General features: G+C 43.8%; 1 protein-coding gene across 4 annotated transcripts in view; it reads left to right on the top strand.

The window, feature by feature from the left end:
* The first annotated feature begins 326 nt into the window (after window positions 1-326).
* Window positions 327-6,023, top strand: part of AGTPBP1 (ATP/GTP binding carboxypeptidase 1) — a 67,160-nt gene continuing 61,463 nt past the window's right edge. For 2 of the 4 annotated variants that reach the window (XM_071579838.1, XM_071579835.1), the window contains exon 1: window positions 327-443. The gene's annotated coding sequence lies outside the window, so the exon portion shown is untranslated. Of the gene's footprint in view, window positions 444-693; window positions 710-2,304; window positions 5,198-6,023 lie in introns of those variants that run through there. The other 2 variants (XM_071579837.1, XM_071579836.1) reach the window with 2 other exon arrangements.

The raw sequence follows: 6,023 nt of genomic DNA, 5'->3' as shown, positions 1-6,023 counted from the left end.
ACCCCTCTGGTCCATCCTTTCCAGTGTTCGATCACCTACACAATAAGGAAGTTCATGTTAGGTAGAACTTCCTGTGCATCAGTTTCTGCACGTTGCTTCTCATCCTGTTGCTTGGCAGAAGAGCCTGGCTCTGTCCTCTCGGCACCCGCCCTTAACTACTCGTGTGTCCCACCCAGGTATGGGCAGCTCGGACGCGACGCTGTGGCGCAGCCGGACCCACGCGACTTGCCCCGCAGCCGCCGCAGCCGCGAGACCCCCCCGCGGCGGGGCGGGCCCGACGCTCGCTCTCGCTCCGCCCGGAGGGGGCGGCGCCTGCGCGGGCCGGGCGGTGCGGGGCGGGTGGCTGCGGTGCGGTGCGGGCAGGTCCTGTTGCCGCCGCCGCATGAGGCCGGGGGTGCGCAGCGCGGAGCCGCCGTACAGCGCCCCCGCCTGAGCGCCGCGGGGTGAGTGAGGGCTGCCCGTCCGCCGCGAGGGCGAGGCCCGCGTTCGTCCGGACATCACCGTCCGCAGCGCGGAGCGGGCCGCAGCGGGGCACGGCCGCGCCGGAGCCGGGAGCGGGGCGGGGCTCACCCGTGCCGGCTGCCCGCGGCTGCCGGACTGTACCTGCCGGGGAGCGCGAGGGCCTGCGGGGCCTCCTGGGCCGCGGCGGGTCTGTGCGGGAGCCGCGCCCTGAGCTCTCGCACCGGCGGGGATGGGTGCAGGCCTCACGGTAGGAGCGGTGCCGGTTTCGGGGCCCGGCCTGGTCGGCGCCGGCGGTGGTCACGGGGCGAGCTGCTCTCCGTGTCGCCGTGCGGTGTGCGGCTGGTTTCGGGCGCCCTGCCCGCCCCGTCGGGCGGCCCTGCTGTAGCGAAGGCTGCAGGTGACCCGGCCCTGCCAGCCTCCGAACGCAGCGGCTTTGTGCCCCTGCCCCGCCCCAGGGAGCACCCGGCGTGGGCATTGCATGGAAACCACGGCGGTTGGAGTGGCATTTGCCTCCTGTGCCGTGCGACCTGCCCTGCCCAACGTCTGCTTGACTTACCTCTCCGGGGGATGGGGGGGGTGTGTGTGTTAACTTTTCGGTGGGTTTGGGGTTGGAGCATTTTTTCCTCCCTCTTTTCCTGCCTTCTCTTTCAGTGCTGGAAATCTCATATCACATGTTTCTCTCTAGGTGTCAGTTCAAAGGCTCGACAGAGAAGGTCTGACAAATAGGTTGCGTATTGGGGTGGGGTGGTGTTTTAATTCAGTCTAAGCTGTTTTCACGCACTGTGCTTTGTCAGATGTTAAGGAATTCTGAGCTGATACTTAGAGCAGTAAGCTTTCTGTAGACAGAGATTGAATTCCTCTGTGTACCTCTATGGTGTAAAAACAGTATGAAACTTCTGTAATAGCCTTGTGGTGTGAAAGTTGATTTTTATTTATTTTTCCATCATGAGAGAATTAGCTTTCCAACGGGTGTATTCCCACAAAAGATTGTTACTTTAGAGAAAATCATGTGTGCACTGCCGTTATAGGTTCTATTTCATTAAGAGGTTTCCTTGTTTTGCAGGTAGCTTTCAGTGTGTGTTTTTTATAATGCTGGATGCTGCTAATGGGATAGCCCCACCTTCTGGTTAATCCTTTAGTAAAATCATTCTTGTGACAGAAGAGTTTTTCTAGAAATTATACCTAATGCTGTATGTTGTGAGTGGAAGTCTGTGCTGGAATATCTTATTTCCTGGGCTGAGGAGTAGCAGGACAATCTCCTTTTCTGGAGACCTTCTTACTTACCATCAAGATAATTTTAACACATAGTTTCTGATGCTTCAGTTCACTACTGGGATTTTTTTTACGCTGACGTAAATTAAGGGAAGGGGTTTTTTTTCTTTTTTTTTCCAAAAGGGGAGGAAGTGCTTGCAAACCAATGAATAGTCTTGATGTGTGAAGTGACACCTGATCTTGTGTAAAATGATGCTTGATCTCAGGCTTAACTTTCAGTTCAGGTTGTTGGAGGTGGCGGTGCTCATATTCATGTTCGAAAAGTTCACAAATTGTCTTCCAAATGGAAGCTTTTGAACTTGAAAAATACTCAGTTGTCTTGGTAGAAGATGAATATTAGTTAACTGCTGCTCGGGGCAACATCTCTGAAATTATATGTGCTACAATTAAAGGGGAAAAATTCAGGAGTATGGCTCTCTGAAGTCCTTTTGGCTTACAGAGGAATCTTGCTATTTCACCTTGTGTTTAGGTTTTAGTTTAGGAAAGACATTCAGCTTGTCACTCAACAGCTTGTCAGCAATGTATCTTATAATTAGAGACTTTGCAGTCTTTAACATTCATAGTGATACGCTGCTAGGCATGCCTGGGGATCACCTGTTTGTTGGCTCTTGATGTGTTATTTGAAACATCTTGGATTCCTGTATCTGTGAGCTGCTTGCTCTTAGGAGTTTGCTCCTGTGATACGAATTGCTAATATGTCTGGGAGAACTGAATGCTGCTCAGGTCACCCTGGCTTTGGAGTATAACTGCAGTAACTGAAGTGCTGAAACCCCTTAAACAACTTAGAGGGGAAGTCAGGCTTCTTGGAGTTGAGTGTGAGAATGCTGAACAAGGCAGCTGCTTGTGCGAGTGCTTAGGAGGGATTTGTAATGGCTGTGTGTCTCTGGGTGTTCGCAAGCCCTGCCACTATCTACAGCTTAACTGTCCAATATCCTGTGCTAAGCATCAAGAAGATTATGAACCGTCCTGTGTGTGTCCTGAATACATGGATGATTCAGCATGGTTTGCATTTGGAAATAGTTTTGTAACAGTTAACCATAGAAAGAATGGAAGTAGTGTGAAGGAGGGGAACTCTTTCTTTTGCAACAGCTGCAGAGGTGACAGTCCTGAAACATTTAATGCATTACAAGGCCCATGTACATTTTCACAGCATCTTTTATAAAGCTTAAAATTTATGAGAATGTCCAGGGTTTTACATACTGGAGGTAGGTAATACTGTTTTAATTGCTCCAAGTGTAATTGGTAAGCTAAATGGTAAAAATGAAGGTTTAAAAGTCAGAACAGTATTATGGGTTTGTGATGATTGGTGTTATTGTGCACTAATGCGGTTGAAGGGCTTGAAGTATGTTTGTGCAGATAAATATGCAACATGGAACCATGGATTTTTTTTCTTTTTTTTTTTTTTAATCTGGATTAAAAGCAGGATTGAGGGTTTGTTTTAACTCAGCTAGTGAACTAGCAAGTTTAGATGTTTGTGTTCATTTCTCTACAGACTGACCTTTATCATCAAGACAGTGTAAACTAAAGGAGCAGTCACTGGTGCTGGAAAACACTTCTGACATTTGTCACTGTATTAACGAAGCTTTTCCAAGAGCTGGCTAAAGTTACTAGATTTGCAGTTCTTGTTTTTGGTGTAGGGACATGCTTAGTTTCTGCAATGCTTGTCCTTTTCCTCCTGGCTATTTTTATTCCTTCCCTCTCCCTCCCTGTGCCATTCACCTTCTACCTAGTGAAAGGGTTATGCTTAGATGGGCAAAAATTAGCTGACTTTTGCAGTATTTCTGCAGTCTTAAATCATGTAAGCTTTGAACATGACACTATGTCACCCTGGTAATAGCAAGTTTGTCATCTCTTGAAGTAACCCTATGCTTGCAATGCCAGTAACTTTCTAGGAGCTTCTTTCCAGACAAGAAATTAAGTAGTGTTTTTTTATTTTGCTCTTTTTCTGGCAAATACTTTCCTTTCTTTCTTTCTTTGGGATTCGTTATTGGATCTTTACAGCTTTATTAGCTACATGTGTCAGTCTTTATACAGTTCGGTGTACTGGTGGTCATAGCTGCATGACATAGTTGGCAAGCTGATGTAAAGAGCTTTGGTGCTTCAGCCTTCTGGGAAGCTTTATGTATGTCATTCTGAATGCCTGATTAGATGCTGCAGTTTGTCTGCTCATGTCAAAAAGTCAGCACTTTGCTACAATGCAGCAATGGGTAAGCTAACCAGCTGACATTTTGTTCTCTAACATAAATATTCATAGGAAATTGTATAAGGGAAAGGCACTAACTGATTTTCAGAAGTATTTTTTCATTGGCTGGTAAAGGTTGTTAGCCTTTTAATTTTGTTTTACATTTAAGAAAATCAGACTCTCTTCCACCAAAAACTTCTTTTTTTTTTTTCTACTTAGAAGAATTGGTTAGGTTTAGTCATTAGAAAAAGGATTAATGTCTGCCATTTCCACATAATGTTTTACAATTATATCTGGAAGAAAAGTATCTCTAGTTTTTCTACTATTTTGAACATACTTCTCATGGAAGAAATATTTCTAATGTACCTTTAGGTATATTATAATATTTTGATGGCACTAAAAGCTTTTTGTACTGCTGCTTGTTAGCATATTAGGAAGAGATAATTGTTTAGTGTCTACTCGAAGCTATTCCATCCTATTTTACAAATTAATTATAGAAATAGCTGGTTCTGAAAATTGTGTATCTCTGGGCTTTTGACTAGGACTTTAATTCCTATGAAATTTCTGCAAAGTAAGATTTGGCATAGGATAGGAAACCTATGCTTTTGTTTTTCAGTTCTTGTAGAAGAAGGTTCAGGAACTGAGCTAGGAATAGTCAACTTCAGAAAACAAATTTTCGCTATCACGTTAGTTCTTATTCCTTATATATGTAGTTGTGTTTACTAGATTGAGGTTGAGTATGATGTACTGTTTGCCAACTTGCATCTTGGTTGTGAAGCTTGAAGGATTTCCTCAGGTTTTCAATCACTGGAGTTTTAAGTTGATTTATAGGTAACCAAAACCTGTATCTGTTGTACTGTGGATTGAGCTCACAGGATTCAAAGCAGTTCAAACTCTGGCCTCTTCATATAGCCTGTGAGATTTTTAATGTAAAATTAGGTCTTATGTTTTTATTAGTGAAAGTGTTCATATCCAATAACCTCACTAGTTTGTGTGGCTTTGAAATAGAACTGCTTTCTTTGAAAAAAAAAAGGCACAACCAACCAGCTTTTTAAAAAGATACTTGTGGAAGTTGTCACTTGAGACTCTGAACTGGAAAACAGTATGCCCTGTGTGAAAGAGTAGAGGATTAAATAGTCAGGGAGGCTACTTAAGGTATAATTGGTAAGCCTTTTGCAAAGGGACAGTCCTCCTTAAGGTACAAGAGGATGAGATAGTGGAGCTGTCAGTAGCAGTGGCCAGTTCTTACTGCTGTCAAAGGAGGAGCATTCTGCTGTCCTGGTGAATGTTTTTTTGTTTAATGTCTAGTAATATATGGCTGTTTCCCATATTGTGGTGGGTATTTATGTGGTTTTGCTGTATTTAGAATGCTGGTTGTCATGGTGTTGACCTGCTTTCTACAAACTTTTTGGATAGGTTGCATTGGGTACTGAGATGGTGGCCTTGCTGTCATATGTTGCTGCTTATCCTAAATTTTGAACACAGACCCTATTCATGCAAGTGTAAATTTACTTGGGTAAATAGTCTGTTCCTGCAAACAATTTACTTTTATGTTTAAAAATGTGAACCACAAGTAGCATTTTGGAATTAAAATTGCATGCAGCACAAAGAATGCTGAAGTCTTTTTACATGGTTTTGTTTAAACAGACTTGTAAGTGTCTTGAAGAAGAATATTTTGAAAAGCTTCTGAGACTTTGGGGTATGTGAAATGAGATGCTATGAAAGGTTAGTTTGCTTCTGGTTTAATCTGCATTGGACTGGGGGAACCCCCTCACTATAAATAATTTCGTCCTAACATCTAGCAACATGAAAAGGCAGAGGGAGATTGCAGAGAATCCAGCATATATCAGCTTGGAGTTTTAACTAGTCAACAACTCCTTTTTCTCATCTGCTCTCCTCCAACTTGAGATGCTTTTATTCAGTTGTTGTTGGTTCTTTAAAAGCAGAACTGATGCCAATTTTTCCTCTGCTCTTCTACCATGGTCAGGAAAGTGATATGAAATTTGTTTAAAATGTGTGTTTAAATTGAGATTCATTCACCTTGTGCCTCTACCTTTCTATCCTTTATTCAAAGTAAGGATAATATTAAGAGTTTTAAATTAGTTTG

This window comes from Pithys albifrons, chromosome Z, assembly GCF_047495875.1.
Source record: "Pithys albifrons albifrons isolate INPA30051 chromosome Z, PitAlb_v1, whole genome shotgun sequence".
Taxonomy (NCBI): domain Eukaryota; kingdom Metazoa; phylum Chordata; class Aves; order Passeriformes; family Thamnophilidae; genus Pithys; species Pithys albifrons.
The sequence above is the reverse complement of the archived record's forward strand: the minus strand, read 5'-3'. Positions and strand labels throughout refer to the sequence as shown.